Source organism: Pinus tabuliformis, chromosome 8 (genome assembly GCF_031772625.1).
Source record: "Pinus tabuliformis cultivar Carrire ecotype Pingquan chromosome 8, CPIR1, whole genome shotgun sequence".
Lineage (NCBI taxonomy): Eukaryota > Viridiplantae > Streptophyta > Pinopsida > Pinales > Pinaceae > Pinus > Pinus tabuliformis.
The window spans coordinates 42212661-42232930 of record NC_142294.1 but is presented as its reverse complement, the minus strand read 5'-3'; the positions used below and the strand labels follow the sequence as shown (position 1 = coordinate 42232930).

At 39.8% G+C, this 20270-nt stretch overlaps 1 protein-coding gene across 1 annotated transcript in view; it reads right to left on the bottom strand.

The window, feature by feature from the left end:
• The window catches only part of LOC149234034 (E3 ubiquitin-protein ligase hel2-like), a 233542-nt gene extending 213560 nt beyond the window's left edge, over nt 1-19982 (bottom strand). Inside the window, exon 1 of the mRNA XM_089371723.1 lies at nt 19691-19982. The gene's annotated coding sequence lies outside the window, so the exon portion shown is untranslated. The remainder of the gene's footprint in view (nt 1-19690) is intronic.
• Between the last annotated feature and the right edge of the window lie 288 nt (nt 19983-20270).

Sequence of the window (20270 nt, the reverse complement as noted above, 5' to 3'; positions counted from 1 at the left end):
TAAAACTCGAAAGACGGCTAGTGGCGTCAAGATTCGAATGGAGGGAAGCCAGGGGGAAGTCGTGACGTTGGCAGTGATTTTCGAACAAAATGTAATCAAAATAGACCTATATCTAACTTAGACCTATATTTTGACTTATAGATTGGGATTTTAACATATATATTTTTTTTCTAATTTTTATTAATTAATTTAAAATTTAAAACGATATATAAAATTTATACAAATTTCAAATATATATATATATATAATTTTAAATTTAGTTTCGTCTTAATAAACTTAAAATATAGGTATGTATTTTTTAAATTATATTGCTTATTATTTTTAATTTAGTTTTGACTTATAGATTGGAATTTGAACATAAATTTTTTATTTTAATATATATTTTTTTCTAATTTTTATTAATTAATTTAAAATTTAAAATGATATATAAAGTTTATACAAATTTAAATATACATATAGATATATAGATATAATTTTAAATTTAGTTTTGTCTTAATAATCTTAAAATATAGGTTTGTGGGCGTAAACTAATGATGGTGTTTTATGAATGAAAACTTAAAAAACAACAATTTGTTAATTTTAAGAGATAATTAAAGATGAACTTGAATATATGGTAAAAGCACAAAATGAATGAAAATGATTTAGCTTTAATATATATAAAAATGTATCAATATATATTATATAATTTTATTTACAAAAATTGAGTGTAACTATGCGAAATTTGATTTTTACTTATAGTATTTGTTTTCACATGCAAATATAATGCATATAGATTATATTCCCATCAATGCTAACTTTGAGTAAGTGAGCAAAGGAATTTTGCTACAAAACTTTTAGAATTGTACAGAGTACCTCAATCACATTTTTCAAATTTATAATTTCAACTTTATATATTTTATAAAATTATGATAGCCATTATATCTTTGAAATTGCTTGGACTTCTATGAGTAAAAGGTTCTTAAAGTTATCAAACAATTTGTAGGTCTCACTCTATACTAGTGCATAGTATAATTTTTTTAAATGATTAAGACCAAAAAAAGGTTATAGAGAAGTAATTGAGGTATGCATTTTAACATTTTGATATGTCAAGTCAAAAACATATTAAGAAGTATATATTTTGTGTCTATTATTAATTTTATTATATTTTTTAATATTATTATATTTTTTGTACTTGTCGTATCATTGTCGTATCCGAATCCTGGATTTTCAAAAAACTAGCGAATCCGGATCCGTATCCGTATCCGAATCCTAGTAACTTAGTATACAGGACACCCAAATATCTGGAGATAATCAACATTTGGTTTCTTCCCAGTGAAAACTTCTTCTAGAGTTATATTGCCAAGTGACCTGTGAAGACTTATATTTTGAATGTATACTGCAGCCTTCGTTGCTTCTCCCCATAGGAATTTCGGTAGATCTTGATCATGGAGCATAGCCTTGACACTTTCTTCTATAGCTCTATTCTTTTGTTCAGCTACTCCATTCTACTCGGGATTGTATGGAACTATAAGCTCCCTCTTAATCCCAGCCTCCTTACAGAAAGCAATGAGTTCTTTGGAAGTATACTCGCCTCCATTGTCTAACCTTAGAATCTTTATCTTTCTTTCTGTAAGATTTTCTACCTCTGCCTTGAATTCTTGAAATTTGATGAATACTTCGTCCTTGGATTTAAGTAAATAAACCCAAGTTTTCTTTGATTGATCATCAGTGAAAGTAACATAATATAGATGACCTCCAAGTGATTTAGACATGGACCACATACATCAAAGTGGATGAGATCTAGAATCTCTTGAGCTCTAGATGTACTATTTGCAAATGGTTTCTTTGCATTCTTTCCCAGAGCACAGCCTTTGCAGACTCCTTCATGGTCTTCTTTGAGATTTGGTATCCCATTTACAATGGAGTTTAGAGTTGGCAAGATCTTGTAATGAAGATGGCCCAATCTTCTATGCCACAATTCACACGGACTTATCTCAATGTGGACAAGTGCTTGATTTAGAGGAGATAAGAGGTGGACAAGTGCTTGATTTAGAGGAGATAAGAGTCTGTAGAGTCTTCCTTCTCGAACAACAATGGTTCTAGCTTTTTCAATGCTAGAATCTTTAGCCCAAACCACTACTTTACCATCTATAAAAGCAACTCTATCTCCTTTTTCTTCTAATGATGAAACAGAAATAAGAGTTTTGCACAAACCTGGAACATATAGAATGTTGTTGAGATGAATTTTACCTCCTCCTTCCAGCTCAATTGATGTAGATCCAATGTCTTTTACCGGATAGCTCCTGTTGTCACCAAGCTCCACAAAGTATGAGGACTTCCCTTTGGATAGGATTTTGAGTTGCTTGTGATATCCAGTGATGTGCCTTGAAGCTCCACTATCTATCACCCATATATTTTCATCTTGAAATGTTCTGATGAGGGCTGAGAACAATCCTTCATTCTTTGAAGATTTGAGATCTTTGGAAGAGAAGAGACTATTCCATACTGCCTTGAAACTTTGCTTGAAGAGACGTGCTAACGATGAACAGTTATTTTCAAGCTTCTTCATAATAGAGTTGACCTTCTTCATGCCTTGCGTGAACCATAGCTCTGACACGATGTTGAAGAATCTAAGGCAAGATGACATTAATGATTCTTATAACTATGATAACTGCGTGTGATGTTTTTTTACTTATTAGGATTATCTTCTTATTATTATTATTATAGTGTGTTCTTCAATCATCAAATAGCTACCAAAACAAGAAGATCAACAAGATACAAGTACAAAAGATGTAGGCTCCAAGCTAGGGCAAAACCTCTCCTCTTGAGAGGAAAACCCTTCAATCTCTTCTTATAGATTCTTTATTGATGAATACCAAGACCCTTGACTAACACTAAAGCCCTTCCAAGACCAAGATCAGCTTCTCAAGAATATGCTTGCTTCATTGCTTTCCAAACCTAGCAAAATCTCTTCCGGCAGCACTACTTCGACCTCCAACCATAGCTTTTCAGCCCTAACTGCAGATTTGCAACTTCGGCCCCCGGTAGCAGCAGCTACTTCACACGTGTGGACTAGAATTGTCTCTTCTTTGCCCCTAGCTACCTCGCTTGACCTAATTTGTCTTTTGGATCTAGAAGGGGACTTTGTTGGCCCTTCTTTCAGCTCTTTTTCACCAGATCGAACCTCCACAATGAAACCCTAGCTCGACAGCAGAAACCCTAGCGAAAAGCTGCAGAATTTCAGCCCTCTTCTTCGCATGTGTGGAGAGAAAGAGAGAGAGAGAGAGAAACCCAAAACACTTCTCCTTCTTCTACCTTCTTCGCTTGCCCTTTTCTGCTTCTTCCTTCGCATGAGAGAGGGAGAAATGAATGTGTGCAAATGAGGTCGAACTATCTTCTATATATAGGTCTTCCAAGGGTACGAATTCCAACTTCTAGGCCGACTTGATAGGCTATCAGGCCAACTTGGTCTTCATATTATGACAATGTCCCTATTTTTCTTTCTTTTACAAAATACAAGAATCAAAAGTACATTTCATATTTATGAAGACCGAACCTAGTTACACTTTCTTCAACACGACATACCTCTGGCATCTTCTTATTATAATGTGTCCATGTAACATTCCACTAGCATCTATGTGTCTTTGTCATCGCTGAAGCTTTTCAGGTCCGCTAGCATATTCCATTAGTAACTTTCAATCCTCATGGTTCGCTGATGCATTGTCCTAATCCTCAATCAAATATACATATTTGTGATTTTGAACTTCGAAGTTCCTTTAGGCCATCGATATTGTTAGTGTTAGTCAATTGTTGATCTGCAAATCGAATGTTTCTTTGTTGGTAGTGTGGATCGAATGTGATCCGTAAACTATCGTGGATATTCCACTGGACAGTGTGTCACAACGGATCTGATAATATTATATTAAAAATCTGAGATTCTACGCTATTACAGTCTTATTTAATTTCTAGATCTGTAAAATTAACTGTAATTAGTGCATGCATGTAAAATTAAATCAAGCAGAAAAGTAGAGAACGACAAAATAATCTCACACACACATAATACACAATATATGCTCTCTGGGAAACCCTTTCGAGAGAAAACCCAGTTGGAAGGTGAGGTTGCTTCGCTCTTTTTCTCTGTCTGAAAATATGGCTGCAGATACAAAGAAGTAATGTTTGTGGCCGTGGGCTGCTACAGTGCACAAATCCTCTATGTGTGCTCTACCTCCTATCTCTCCTGGCTATCTTTGCTCAACTATGGAACAAAATGCTCTCGAAAGAATGGAATCCTCTTCCTCCTAGTGGCCCGGTTATAACACAGCGCGATAGCCTACTAGTGGTTAAATTTGACTACATCAACTCTTAACTGGAGTTACAAAATAGACTATTCTAGAGTCTTTTACATCACAAACACATGGCGAGCCCCTTTTCCATGAATAATGGGGGCTGACACGCATCCTCCCGAACTATAGGTGTGAAAACAGAAAGGTCAACTTTTAAGTGGCATAACGTTTGCATACGGACTCCGATTGACGTGATTCTTGCGTCGTTGGAAAGCTCTTTGTGTGTAGAATAGCATGAAAAGGTGTTGCGCTTGAGCGGCAAAGTTTTACCCCAAAAAAGTCATTTGATGCCTCAAAACACTCCTGGAAGGTTTCAGACCCTGTTTCGCCAAACTAGGTCCCGCCGTAAAAAAGGTCTCGTGAGCTGATTCCTCCACTTTTTCCACTCCAAATGCATCGGGGAGTCTTTTCGTCCCCAAAAGCTTTTACTGAATGTGGTGAGGAAATTTTTCCTCCACCTTCTCTCTAGTGTACCATTTAGCTTTACCTGGAAGTTGTCCCTTCAACCCACTCTGTCAAAAGGTCTTGTTGCCCTTGTCTGGTAGTTCTGGACCTCTTCTGTAAAATTATATCTTTTGTCAACTCTGCCTGAGCATCTAGTGCCAAATCCTCCACAGAAGGTAGGACTTGTTCCTCTTCCTAATCTAGCATGGAAGGCTCATAGAGTTTCAAATTCTCTACATTTACAACTGAGTAAATGCGCATATATGGTGGTAAACTGAGTCAATAAGCATTATCACCCACCTTTTCCAATATCTCAAAGGGACCATAGCTTAGAGCCTTGATTTTCTTACCAGGCCCCTGCAGCCTCTCCTTATTCAACTGTAGCCATACTCTGTCTCCCACCTTGAATAATTTCTCTATTCTGTTTTGATTATGCCTAGCCTTATACTTCACCTGCGACTTCTGCAGTGTTTCCTATACCTATAGATGGATCTGCCTGATCTTCTCTATAAATTTTTCAGCACTCAAAGCATCTCCTTTAATGTCTTCCTTCACCCCTCCTTGCTGCTCATATGCAATATCCAAAGGTGACGGTGGCAAATATCCAAAACAAGTTTCAAATGGGGACATTCCTGTAGAAGTGTGGACCGCTCTGTTATAAAAATGTTGACTATATACCAAATTTTCATCCTAGGTCTTCGGATGCTTCTGGTTGTAACCCCTCAGAAGCTGCACCAAAGTCTTGTTGACTACTTTTGTCTGCCCATCTGTCTGTCGATGGAATGTTGTAGATCTCTTCAACTTCGTGTCCATCTTCTCCCACAATGTAATCCAGAATGCACTGAGAAATCTTGTATCCCTGTCTGGGATTATGCTCCTTGGTATCCCAAAGTGTACCCAGACCTGTCCAAAGAACAAGTTTGTTGCTTCTTGTCCGTTGATGGTCTTTTTACAGGGCATCAAAACACACATCTTGTTGAACCTGTCAACTACCACGAACAGGTAGTCATGTCCCTTCCTAGTTGTCGGTAAACCTCCCACAAAATCCATGGAAATGCTTTCCAAGGACGAGTAGGTACAGGTAAGGGATGATATAGACCATGTTTCTTGTTGCTAGGCTTGCTAGTACAACAAAGCATGCATCCTCTTATGAACCTAGCTACTTGTTCTTGCATCTTGGGCCAATACACATATCTTTGCAAGTTAGCCACGGTCTTCCCTACACCAAAGTGCCCTGCAACCTTGGAGGTGTGAGCCTCTCTAATTAGCTGCAAACGCTCACCTTTAGGAACACATAGCTTATTCAGCCTGTAGAGTAACCCATCCTGGAGATGGTAGTCAACAGTGTTATCACCATCATGCACATGACTCTGACTCTGCAACTGTTGATACACCTCCTTGAAGTCCTCATCTTCTAAATATGCCTCTTTGTATGCATCATGGGTGAATGGCTCCATGTGCATAAGAGTCCCCAAAGTTGTAATCTTTGATGTGGGTGGCCTTGAAAGCATATCGGCCAACTTGTTTGTGATGCCTTTCTTATACTTGATCACCAAATGAAACTGTAGTAAAAACCCCATCCACTTGTAATGCTTGGTCAGTTGTAGCTTATTCTAGGCCTGCATTTACTGTAACAGCTGGTGATCTGTGTGGATTATTGTCTCCTTTCCCATCAGATAGTGCTTCCACTTCTTCACAGCTTGCACCATGGCATAGAGCTCCTTATTGTAGGTAGGGTAGTTAAGAACTGCCCCATGAAATACTTTAGAATGGTAGCAAACGGGCCTTCCTCCTTGCATCAAGACAGCTCCCATAGCATACCCACTCGCATTTGTCTCCGCTTCAAAGGGTCATTGTAAGTTTGGTAATGCCAGAACTGGTGCTTCACTGATCTTATTCTTTAACTCATCGAAAGCCTTTTGTTGCCCTTTTCCCACTGGAAACTCTTGCCACTTGTTGTTATGGCGTGGAGCAGTGTTACTACTGCTAAAAACGAGGCCATGAATTTCCTCAGGTACTGTGTTGGTCCAATGAAACTCCTAACTTCAGTAACATTAGTAGGCATTGGCCATTTCATGATGGCCTCCATCTTGGAAGGATCTATCTTCAATTCTCCTCCACCAATCACATATCCCAAATACACCAAGGACTATTGCACAAACTTGCATGAGATTTGCTAGCAGCTGGTGCTTCTTCAATGTTTCCAGCACCTGCGTCAAATGTGAAATATGCTCCTCCCAGGTAGCACTATATACCAGTATATCATCCAAATAGACAATAACAAATGAATCTATAAAAGGGCACAGTACATCATTCATTAATCTCATAAATGTAGTTGGTGCATTACATAGGCCAAATGGCATAACTAACCACTCATACAAACCTTGCCTGGTTTTGAAGGCGGTCTTCCATGTATCTTCTTCTTTGACTCGAACCTGGTGATATCCAGACTTCAAGTCCAGCTTGGTGAAATACTTTGCTTGCTGCAACTGATCTAGCAGATCATCTATCCTGAGTAGGGGTATCTGTTCTTGAGCGTGAATTTGTTCAACGCCCTGTAATCTATACACATCTGCCACGTCCCATCCTTCTTTGGCACAATGATGATAGGTCACCCACATGGTGATGTACTTAGTCGAATGACACCCTGTTCCAACAGATACTGCAACTATTTCTTCACCTCACTTGCTTCTATAACAGACTGCCTGTACAGCCCAATATTTGGCAATGGGGAGTCTAGCAATAGCTGGATCTCATGCTCCACTTCTCTCTTAGGGGGTAGCCCTTTAGGCTCTCAAAACACATCCTTGTATGCCTGTAACAACTCCTCCAATTGCTGTTTTTGTTTCTTAGTACACCCCTCTAGGGATGCCTTGCCTCTTATTGACTCCTCTACAGATTGATTTTCTCTTAAAAACAATAAAACATACTTCTTGCTGGAACTGATCAATTTCTTGGCTTGGTTGGCACTTACTAGTGAAATTTTCGACTTGCCTTTGTGCGCGTTGATGATGAATGATTTTCCATCCTTGATGAGTCGGTACTGGTTAGCTCTCCTCATGAATATTGCATCACGCATGTACATGTATGGACTCCCAAACACGACTCCACATACATCAAGGGGAACCACATCCAAATCTACTTCATCAATAAAATCAACATTGATAGCAAATCTAATTTTACATTGTTTTGTTACCTTCAACTCTGCATCCTTATGTACCCATCCTAGTGGATATGGGTTTGGATGATCACAAACTTCCAGCCCCAACTTCTTGACTAGATCTGCTGCAATGAGATTTGCCTGCAATCCTGAGTCAAACAGAGCATCAATCTTCGTCTTCTTGACCTATATCTTTACATGGAAGAGTTTGGTCATTTCTTTCTCTTCCTATTCCTAAAGGCTACTCAAATTCACCTCCTTCTGCACTGATGTACAGACGATCTTCTCATCCATGTATGAGTTGCTTTCAACTTGGTTGCTTGAATCAATGACCATGAGATTCTTCTTCTTATTATATTTCTTCTTGTTCTTCGGGTTTAGCTTTGGATGCAACTTCTAGCACTTCTCCTCTATATGGCCATCAATGTTGTAGTGGTTGCAGTGGTTGCTAGGATCTTTGCACTGGTGTGTTGTGGCTGCCGTCTTTTTATCTTTTCCACCTTTTTGCTTCTTCTTCCCATCCTTAGAAGCGTCTTGTTGTTCATTTTGCTTCAATCCAGGTATTGTGCCTGTACACAAGCCTCGTCCACCGTTTTGGGCTTGAACAACATCACTTGCTCATGCAGATGGCAGTGCAAACCCCCAAAATACTTGAGGAGTACATCTGGGTTCTTTGGAGAGATACCCAACATTATAGCCATCTTTCTGAATTCTATGGTGTACTCCTGCACACTTTGGCCCAGCTTTTGCCTGAAGTAATGCCACCGGATCCACTGGTCTTCCACGTACCCAATGGGATAAAACTGTGACTTAATGAGGGTTTTGAAATCCTCCCACTTAGTCACTGGAGGTTCTCCCTCCAACCTCAAGGTTTCCGTGTGGCTCTCCCACTAAGTCAGTGCATGGCCCTCTAATTTCAGCTACGCGAATGAGATCTTCTGCCCTTCCTCGATCTGATGGACACTAAAATAAACTTCCAGTTGCTGCAACCAGTGGTTCAGCTTCAGAGCGTCGATTTCACTGTGGTATGGCTTGATATCAACTTTTGCTTCCACTTTAAGCAGGGATTGGCTCACGACACTCGACCTGGGTTGATCTTTTCCGAGTTCTTTCTTCGACTGGTTATCTGCGTCTTCCTGATCTCCCAATCCCCCTTCTAATTTTTCCTTTGCATTCGAACCCCCTTCTCCAAATATCCCCATTTTATTGCTTAGGGCCGCCATGAGGAGGTTGACATTGCGGTTTATATCTGCAACTTGTTCTTCAAGCTACAAAAACCTCACCTCACGAGGTCCGTTTACATATTTGTCGCCCATGATTAGGGTTTTACGATTTTCGGCCTCGCCGATCTAGATCCCTGCAATCTCCACAAAATACCCAAAGAAACCCACTCTGATACCAAATGATTTGTAAATTGCCGTGGATATTCCACTAGACAGTTCGTCACAACAAATCTAATAATATTATATTAAAAATCTGAGATTCTACACTATTACAGTTTTATTTAATTTCTAGATCTGTAAAATTAACTGTAATTAGTGCATGCATGTAAAATTAAATCAAGCAGAAAAGTAGAGAACGACAAAATAATCCCACACACACATAATACACAATATATGCTCTCTGGGAAACCCTTTCAGGAGAAAACCCAGCTGGAAGGTGAGGCCGCTTCGCTCTCTTTCTCTGTTTCAAAATATGGTTACAGATACAAAAAAATAATGTTTGTGGCCCGTGGGCTGCTATGGTGCACAGATCCTCTCTGTGTGCTCTACCTCCTATCTCTCCTGGCTAACTTTGCTCAACTATGGAACAAAATGCTCTTGAAAGAATGGAATCCTCTTCCTCCTAGTGGCCCGGTTATAACACAGTGCGATAGCCTACTAGTGGTTACATTTGACTACATCAACTCTTAACTAGAGTTAGAAAATAAACTCTTTTAGAGTCTTTTACATCATAAACACGTGTCTAGCCCCTCTTCCATGAATAATGGGGGCTGATGCGACATCCTCCTGAACTATAGGTGTGAAAACAGAGAGGTCAACTTTTGAGTGGCATAACTTTTGCATATGAACTCCGATTGACGCGATTTTTGCGTTGTTGGAAAGCTCTTTGTTCGTAGAATAGCATGAAAAGGTGTTGCGCTTGAGCGGCAAAGTTTTACCCCAAAAAAACATCGTTTGATGCCTCAAAACACTCCCGGAAGGTTTCGGACCTTGTTTCGCCAAACTGGGTCCCGCTGGTAAAAACGGTCCCGTGAGCTGATTCCTCCACTTTTTCCACTCCAAATGCATCGAGATGGATGACAAACAATATAATGATCCAATTCGAATTAGAATGTCAATTACTTTTTACATTTGCTTTAGCCCAGCCACAGAGAGCTCGAGCTCACACACAGAGCTCGCTTGACTTGTTCATTGATTTATCTCTCATGTCTTAGAGGTTCCTTGATCTAGTCTTTGCGTTGGAATCATTCCCTGAGGTTTTTGCATTGAACATCTACTCTTTGTGTACATAGTCTCTGAAATCTCTGCATATATCATTTATGAGGTCTCTAAGTATATAGTCTGTGAAATCTTTGCGTTAGATATACATTTTTTGAGATCAATTGTTGGTTTTGATTGTCATTCACATTGAATGCACCAAGTGACCATACATGAATGCTAATGTGGTTACTTCTATAAATGAAAAATGTTTCTCTCTTTTGTGTTATGTGCACAAGCTCTGCTCCCCTTGAGGTTGATATCTTTCTCAGTTGATGTCATAGCCTTTGTTGCTTATTTATCTCTTATCTCTCAGTTGATGCCAATAACGCTAATTGCTTTCTTTGCATATATATGTATAATAGTTATAGTAATAGTAGGGTTGTCTTCATTTGCTAACAGTGAACCTTAGAAATTCAAGCTCTTAGTTTAATTCCAATGCTTCCTAATTGTGTCTTTTAAATGACCAATTTCAAAAAATAAATGTAGCCTTATAACTCTTTCTTTAATCAATTAGCAGATTTATATATGTGTTCAGCCTTTTCACCATTTCTTTGATATATTGGCAAATTTATAAACCCATAAAGAGAAAAACCACGAATTTTGGTTGTTGTGATGTAAAGGCAAGCACCTACTCCCTCTTTTACATCAATTTTTTGCAAACTGCTACCTCAATTTTCTTTTGCAAGCCACAACTTGCTAGGAAGCTCCTACTCCATCTTCTACAAAGCTCTGACCTACTCTTTTTCAGGCTACTACCTAAAAGGAGACAACAATCCCCTGATACATAAAAGCTTTAATATGCTAGGTTACCAAGTCTTTAGTTATGAATTCTTATTTTCTCAAGCTATGTCTTGTACTATGTCTCTGCTCTCTTGGCAATTGCTTATCTTTTGCTCTTCCTCCTCAATTCTGCTTCACATATGCTCCACTTCCTCTCCCTCTTTGCCAAGCATTTCATAAAAAAGTTCTCACAAAAATTCAAATTCACTAGCAGCACTATCATTCAAAACAAATCTTTTTATATGCATAGTTTGTTGACTATTTGTATTACAATGTAGGAATCTGAAGTGAAAGGTTGTCTCTTTGTATTCCAAGGCTCTTTGTGGTCTATCTCTTCATTTCTGAATTTGAAGATCAAGTCAAGACAAATGGACCTTGTAATATTTGAAAAACTGGAATAATACAAGCCAGCAATAATGATTGCACTATATGGCTTGGAAATGTAAATTCAGCGTATATTATTGCACTATATAGTGCCTTCTTGCAATGTAAACTCAACATATATCATACTGAATGCTGATAATAATATTCATATTCAATGGAAATAAAAAGTTCTTCAGTTCCCATGTACTTACTTTGCTTATGAACCAAACAACATCACAAACATTGCTCATCTAAGTTTAAATATTGCTGATCTGAGTTAAAACATTGTTTATTCTTATGTTGTCAAGTCACTTCCTCTACTGTCACTTCTTGTGTTCATTTATATTAAAGCCGTTGTCATGGATAAGGATCATTAATTTAAGATGTTGATTGCCTTCATAACCATTTAACATGTTGCTTGCCTTCATAGCCATCTGACTTGATGCTTGTCTTCATAACCATTTGACATCAATGCCAACACTACCAACATACGACATGTTTGAACTTTGATGTGGCAGATTCTAGTTGTCGAGTTTATTTTTTCAGTGGTTGCTCTGCTTGCATCTTGTCTTTCTTTTTTTTAATTAAATGAAATGCATATATGTGATCTTGTTTAAAAAAATTTAAGGAAACATTTTATTTGTCTAAAATCTTGTTATGCAAAATGTTAAAATTGGGCTTGGAGTATGCCCTAAAACTGCTTCTCTTTGGCTATGAGGTCGATGTAAGGAAAGGAAAGAGATTAACAGCCCGAGAGTCAGAGGCATCTGGCAGGAGCAAGAACTTGCACCGTTACTGTTAAGTTATGGTATGTTCTATGCTTAGAGCAGTTTACTTCTTTTTATTATTATTATCCACAGATTAGCAATCACATGTACATTAAGTAAAGTGCAGATAGAACATTAAACAATCGACAGAAAACAAGCCAAGACAAGAGACACAAGATGTGGTGGCTAGCCAGGGACAAACCCCAATATGGGGAAACCCTTTGATCAAATCTTCTTTTATCTTCAATAATTCAGCAGAGAGAAATAGTACAAAAATCTGATTTGCATTAGCAGCAGCAAACCCTAGATCAGCCCTAAACTAGGGTAGACAATATCTTGCAAACCGACCGTCGGATTGCCTTGATTCCTTCACCAAAATGTACGGCCTTCTGAGGAGAGTCAGTTCCACCTACAGCGCAGTTCTAAGAGAGAGTCTGATGGTCAACGTTGGTCAAACTTCCGATCTGCAGTTGCAGCCCTAAATTCTACGTCCTTCCTTCCACACGTGTGAGAGAAGAGTCCCTTTCTGTGCAGTAAGAGAAGAGCTTCTTTTCTGCGCAGGAGAAAGAGAGAGATGTGATGAGAGAGAGTGTCCAAATGAGGAAAAGACCTCCTGTATTTATATACAAATGTTGATGATGAATAGATGCGTTTGTTGGGCTTCTGAGCCTACATGAGTCGCTAGTCGGCTTGATAATTATTCCATAATCAAAATAAATTCATATCCCCATAAATACTTATCGGAATCGGATGATCTTAAATCAATCCTACACCTCTCGATGAGAGGAATCTAGGAAAAATATTAACAGCCATGAATAAGGTGACCCACATGGAGTTTGGCCCTAGTTGCCAATTTTAACACTCCCTCTCAACTAGGGAGAACTTCATCAGCAATTTGTCGCTACTATTCATCCATCAAATGCACTGCCCTGTACAGCTTGACCCCTGCTCTGTTCTGCCTTGTGTTGATCTGCTCTGCTCTGCTTTGTTCTGCTCTACTCGAATTATGAAGAAGAAGAAGTGATCGAGGATGTATCATACCATCCTCCACTGACTCAAAGTCAGTCTCAGAGTGTGTACCACTGGTCCCAAACCAGTCCTCAACCGACCCGAAGTCAGTGTCATAGTGGGTACAACTCCTACCACTAGTCCCAGACCAATATCATTGACCTAGATCAATGAAGATCATCCTAGCATAGGGAGTACGGTAGATACAGCGATGCGTCCATCGATACTACTATGGTCCCTATCCTCATTTCCCTGCTCATTGAACAGATGAGAGGTAATTCCCATGAGTCCCAGACTGCATGGGTAGGATGCCTCGACAGGAGAACTAATCATCCTGTCCACAAGAGAGCGAATCATCCTGTCCAGTGGATGCCACGGAGAACTAATCATCCTGGCCCACAGGAGAGCAAATCATCCTGTTCCACAATCGCCATGGAGAACACATCATCCAGGCCTCACAGGAGAACTAATCATCCCGCTACACAATCGTCATGGAGAACACATCATCCAGACCTCACAAGAGAACTGATCATCCTACTACACAATCGTCATGGAGAACACATCATCCAGACCTCACAGGAGAACTGATCATCCTGTTACATAGTCGCCACGGGGTGTCACAGGGAAAGTTTTGATTCTTTTACCCTGTACATGTACACCACCAGGGGATGGTGAGTCACCCTGTGGTCATATGTCGCTCCAAGAAGTACCCCGCGCCCCCGGAGCTCCAAGAGCTCCATACATCATACAGGACCCTCATCAAAGGGTTTCTGAACGACACCAAGTCGTTCTCGGAAAGTCAAAAATTTGACCTTTCCTAGGGGCTTTGTCAGAATGTCGGCGACCTGTTCATCTGTACCGATATGTTGGAGCCTTATAGCTCCCCGCTGCACCATATCTCGAATATAGTGGTACCTGATATCGATATGCTTGGAGCGATCATGAAATACGAGATTCTCTGATAAACGAATCCCACTCTGGTTATCACACAGGATCACGGTGGTATCCAATGTAAATCCAAACAGCTCATTGAAGAGCTTTCTTAACCAGATTGTCTCACAAGTGACCATGCTAGCAGCAATATACTCTGCCTTGGCGGTGCTCAAAGCCACCAACTTCTGCTTCCTGCTCATCTAGGATATCGAAGCAGATCCCAAGGAGAAACAGCACCCGGAAGTGCTCTTACGATCCACCACACTGCCTGCCCAATCAGCATCAGTGTATCCAAGTAGTCTCACATCTCTGGCAGTGTATCTTAACCCATATGTAATTGTGCCACGAAGATATCTTAACAGATTCTTGGCACCAATCCAATGTATGTGGTGAGGTTCAACCATATGTTGACTCAATGTGTTGACTGCAAAGCATATGTCTGGACGGGAGTTCACTAAGAACATTAATGCTCCAACGAGTTGCCGATACTCAGTGGCATTCCATAAAACAGGTCTAGCAGCACTACCACTTAACTTCTTGAAGTCAAACTCCATCGGGGTAGTTACGAGCTTGCAGTCCACCATACCGAATCTTTCCAATATCTTCACCACATATTTTCCTTGAGATAGGAAAATTTCCCTTGGCTTCTGCCAGACTTCAAGTCCTAGGAAATAGTGCATCAGTCCTAGGTCCTTCATTTCAAATTCAGAAGCCAACTCCCTCTTACATTTGTGAATGAGAGGGTCTGCACCTGTTAGAAAGAGGTTATCCACATACAGCACCAGTATGAGAGGTTTGTCATCTTCAACCTTAAAGTAAAGGTTAGGATCGGCTTCACTCCTAGTGAATCCCAGCTTCATCAAGGAGCTATCAATCCTCTCATACCATGCTCGGGGTGCTTGCTTCAGCCCATACAGAACCTTCTTCAACCTGCATACATGAGATTTTCGATCATAAATCTCAAATCCTTTGGGTTGCTCCACATAGACCTCTTCTTTGATCGAACCATTGCAAGAACGTGGTCTTGACATCCATTTGATGTAGGTTCCATCCTTGTGAAGCCACAAGGGCTATGATCAAGCGGATGGTGGTATATCTGGCAACAGGTGCAAATATCTCGTCATAGTCTATACCTTCCTTCTGGGAGAAGCCACGAGCAACAAAACAAGCCTTATACTTTTCCGTACTTCCATCTGTTGCATGCTTTATCTTGTAAAGCCATTTAGAAGTGACAATTGTCTTGTCCTGGGGTCTGGGAACTACTTCCTAGACATCATTCTTCATAATAGACTCATATTCTTCGGTCATAGCATCCTTCCATACTTGATGCTTGACGGCATCTGAGAATGATGAAGGCTCATTTTGTATGATCGTGCTCATGATGGTCAGGTATCCCTGATACCTGTTAGGTTTCTTACTTTCATGGAAGGTTCCTCGGGGTGCAGTGTGTCCTTCAGCATCATCGAGTAGCCCCCTAAGCCAAGAGGGCCTCTTCTTAGAAGAGGAAGGCTCAGGTGGATCAATAGGATCCATGGGTTCATCCACATCGGGCATTGTTACATCATCTTTTTCTTTTGGTTCCCTGGTGTCAGCTTCTTGAGAGCTCCTTAAAGTAGGAAGATTGTTCACCTTGCTAAGAGCCATATCTTTGTCAAAGGTGACATCATGACTAATCACGACTTCCCTTTGACCGGCTACATAGATTCTATAGCCCTTAGTATTTTCACCATAGCCCACGAAGATTCCTTTCTTTCCAGATGCACCCAATTTATTCCTTTTCTCTTTCGGCACATGAAAATATACAGGGCTTCCAAAAATTCTAAAATGAGATACGTCAAGTTTCTTATCGGTGAACATTTCTTCAGGAGTCTTTGAACCCAATGCTTGATGAGGGCATCGGTTTTGTACATATACGGCGGTGCTTGCAGCTTCGGCCCATAGAAACTTCGGAAGTCTTTGATCATGGAGCATGGCACGGACAGCTTCCACAATCGTACGGTTCTTCCTTTCCGCCACACCATTCTGTTCAGGAGTATATGGTGTAGTAGTCTCCCTCTTAATGCCAACCTCTTTACAAAAGTCATGAAACTCGTTAGATTCATATTCAGTCCCATTATCAGTCCTTAAGATCTTGATCTTATTTTCGGTTTGATTCTCAATCAAGGCTTTGAAGTGTCGAAACCAAGAGAACACTTCATCCTTCTTTTTCAAGAAATATATCCAAGTCTTTCGAGAATAGTCATCTATAAAAGTAAGGTAATATGAATATCCTCCCAATGAGTTCACAGGCATCATACCAGATATGTCTGAGTGAACCAACTGTAATATATTGGAGGTCTTGCTTTGGCTTGAGGGGAATGGTCCCCTTTTGAGCTTTCCTTCGCCACGTCCCGGACATACACCTTCTTTCTCTACTTGGAATTCGGGCATCCCTGTCACCATTTGTCTTACATCGGGTAGAGCTTTATAATGAAGGTGGGCAAACCTTCGATGCCAAAGTTCAAACTGAAGAGATAAGTCACAAGACATGACACCTAGCGGACTTCCACCGACCTAATATAATGAATCAACTCAAAACCCAAGAGTGAAGTCATCTTTAGCATTGTTTTTCCATACACGTATCTTGCCATTGCTGAAGGTCACCTTGCAGCTTTTGTCTTCCATTGCCGAGATGTACACCAGGTTCTTTTTGAGGTCAGGTACATATAATACATCCTGTAAGTGGATCGTATTACCTTGATTCAATTTAAGAGAGACATTGCCTACACCTTTCACGGGATATTTCATATTATCTCCAAGGACAATTTCCAGGTTATTTTATTTATCTATCAGATTATGGAGAACTTCTTTGTAACCAGTGAAGTGCCTTGAGGCACCACTATCAATAAGCCAATTTCTCAGTGATTCAGGAGGAGCAGAGGTAGATAGAGCAGCTGGTAGATAATATTCTTCCTGTTTATTGTCAACAGTGTTAGATTCATACCTGGAATTTTTAGCCTTCTTGAATGGTTGTCCTCTTCCTTGATTTCCATCACTCCTTTTACCTCTGCTATTAGATTTTCCACTCCTTTGATTGCCATGAGAGGGATTTTGATCGTCGTCCTGGTGAGAGTTCCTTCTATCAGGGCATTCCCTTGCATAATGACCTGCTTTATCGCAAATGTAACATCGTCCTTTTCTTCCACCCTTAGGTCCAACCTTTCTTTTTTATTTAGTCCCGGAATTATTTCCTTTCTTAGCATGAGAAGAAAAGGCAACAGCAAGACCTTTAGGCATGGGCATTTCTTGCTCTTCTATCCTTGTTTCTTATTGAATGCATCTTGCCATTAATTCCTCGAAACCAGGAATTACGTTATTGTTGAGAAGAGTAGTCCTAAACACGTACCATTCGGATGGTAATCCTCCAAGGGTTGAGAGTGCCATTTCCCTATCAGTAATAATTTCTCCAATAGATAGGAGATCGTTCTTGATCTCGGTGATTCTCAAGAAATATGTTTGCATGCTCTCATCTTTGCCCTTCTTAACTTCCTTCAGCTTATTTCTAAGAAACAAAACTTGATTTGCATCATTAACTTTAAATAAACTCACCAATCCATCGTAGATTTCCTTGGAGGTGTTCAGATCAGAGATGTAGGCCACCAAACGTTTGTCGATAGAGTCGTGGATGATCTTTTTAGCTTTTACTTCCCCCTTGGTCCATTTGTTGCTAGCAGCAGCAGATGCATTTAATGGAGGTTCAGCGATTCCGCCTATCACATGGTCCAACACTTCCTGTTCTTCTAATGTTAGATCGAGAGACATCTTCCATCCGTGGTAGTCAAACTTTTCACGGAGCTTGTCTTCAGCAGGGAAGTGTGTTGAAGACCACATGAATTCTTTTTGGATAGCCTGCCAATCTTCTCTTTGTGATTGCTCTTACTCTTACTTGGGCTTTGTCTTCACCTCAACTCTGATACCATGTTAAGTTATCGTATGTTCTATGCTTAGAGTAGTTTACTTCATTTTATTATTATTATCCACAGATTAGCAATCACATGTACATTAAGTAAAGTGCAGATAGAACATTAACCGATCGACAGAAAACAAGCCAAGACAAGAGACACAAGATGTGGCGGCTAGCCAGGGACAAACCCCAATATGGGAAAACCCTTTGATCAAATCTTCTTTTACCTTCAATAATTCAGCAGAGAGAAATAGTACAAAAATCTGATTTGCATTAGCAGCAACAAACCCTAGATCAGCCCTAAACTAGGGCAGACAATATCTTGCAAACCGACCATCGGATTGCCTTGATTCCTTCACCAAAATGTACAGCCTTCTGAGAAGAGTCAGTTCCACCTACAGCGCAGTTCTGAGAGAGAGTCTGATGGTCAATGCTGGTCAAACTTCCGATCTACAGTTGCAGCCCTAAATTCTGCGTCCTTCCTTCCACACGTGTGAGAGAAGAGTCCCTTTCTGCGCAGTAGGAGAAGAGCCTCTTTTCTGCGCAAGAAAGAGAGAGAGATGTGATGAGAGTGAGTGTCCAAATGAGGAAAAGGCCTCCTGTATTTATATACAAATGTTGATGATGAATAGATGCGTCTGTTGGGCTTCTGAACCTACATGAGTTGCTGGTCGGCTTGATAATTATTCCATAATCAAGATAAATTCATATCTCCATAAATACTTATCGGAATCGGATGATCTTTAGATCAATCCTACACTTCTCGACAAGAGGAATCTAGGAAAATATTATCAGCTATGAATAAAGTGACCCATATGAAGTTTGAACCTAGTTGCCAATTTTAACACTTACGAATCACCAGCAGGTAATTCCAATCACCAGCGGGTAATTCCAAGTGACTTAGTTTTCCTTGAATAATAATGATGTGTCAACTTGCGTTTGCAGATTGCAGGCAGTGATAGTTGTCCCACTGCTGGTTTAAGAACTAAGTTATGATAGGTTTAACTGATAGAATGGTAAAGCTGATGAAAGATTGAAGTATCCTGTTTACACTAATATGACTTATCCCACGTGTGTTTAATGTGTTCAATCCTTTGTCGACCGATGAAAACCAATTCCCAACTCCCGCAGGTCAAACACCTTCAGAAGCCTGTAAGATATAAGATGTAACAAGAGATTCTACACGGCTTGGTCGTGATGGACTTCCTACCCAGACCAACGCATACATCCAATCATGTAAAACTGAAAAAAAGGGCCAATTTGGGACTTGAAATGAATCCCCACGAAATGCCAATTAAAATCATAGATAGTAATCACCGCCCATTAAGCCTTTATGCGTCACCAGCCACGGGAATCAAACGGAGAACCTAAGTCCGGCAATCGGATGATCATGAAGTACAATACCATTAACCGAATTAAACGTTCAAATCTGGACGGATGCAAACTCAAAAGACGCTGTAAGAAACCAGAACCTGTAAAATACTTACCCCAAAGCGCCAAAGTTGAAGTCGATCCGTTAATGGACAGATCAATCCGCTAGTTGGCAAAAAGAAGTCCTGATTAGAATATCTCCGAGACAAGTGTTAACCAGAGTGACATCAATCGATCGACTTAGGTCTTCCCGTGCAGCTCAGACGATACCACGAAAGGTAAGAACAGAAAGCGGACCTGCAGCCTGGGAAATGAAAGTTTCTGTTGAGCCTGGGCAAATTAACGTCTCTGTTGAACTCACGGCTCTAAGAATGTTGATATGTATTTATTGATGAGAATGTAAATCTCTTTTTTGAGTGTAAAATTTGAAGGAAGGTTTGCATTTAAGAGATTTGATCCCTGATCCCGGGTTAACATAAATCTAGGTCGGTTTCAGTGGTGCACAATCATACAAAATTTGTTAAACATTTAATTATTTTAATTATTTTAAATATGTTAAATATGTGTGAGATTAATTTGGTCAATTTAATTTTAAATTTGTTTGATTACCTTAGTTTGTTAAGATGATAAAAACTATAAATACTTTTAATAATGAAATGAAAATTTTGAATGCAAAGTGACAATGTAATAATGTTG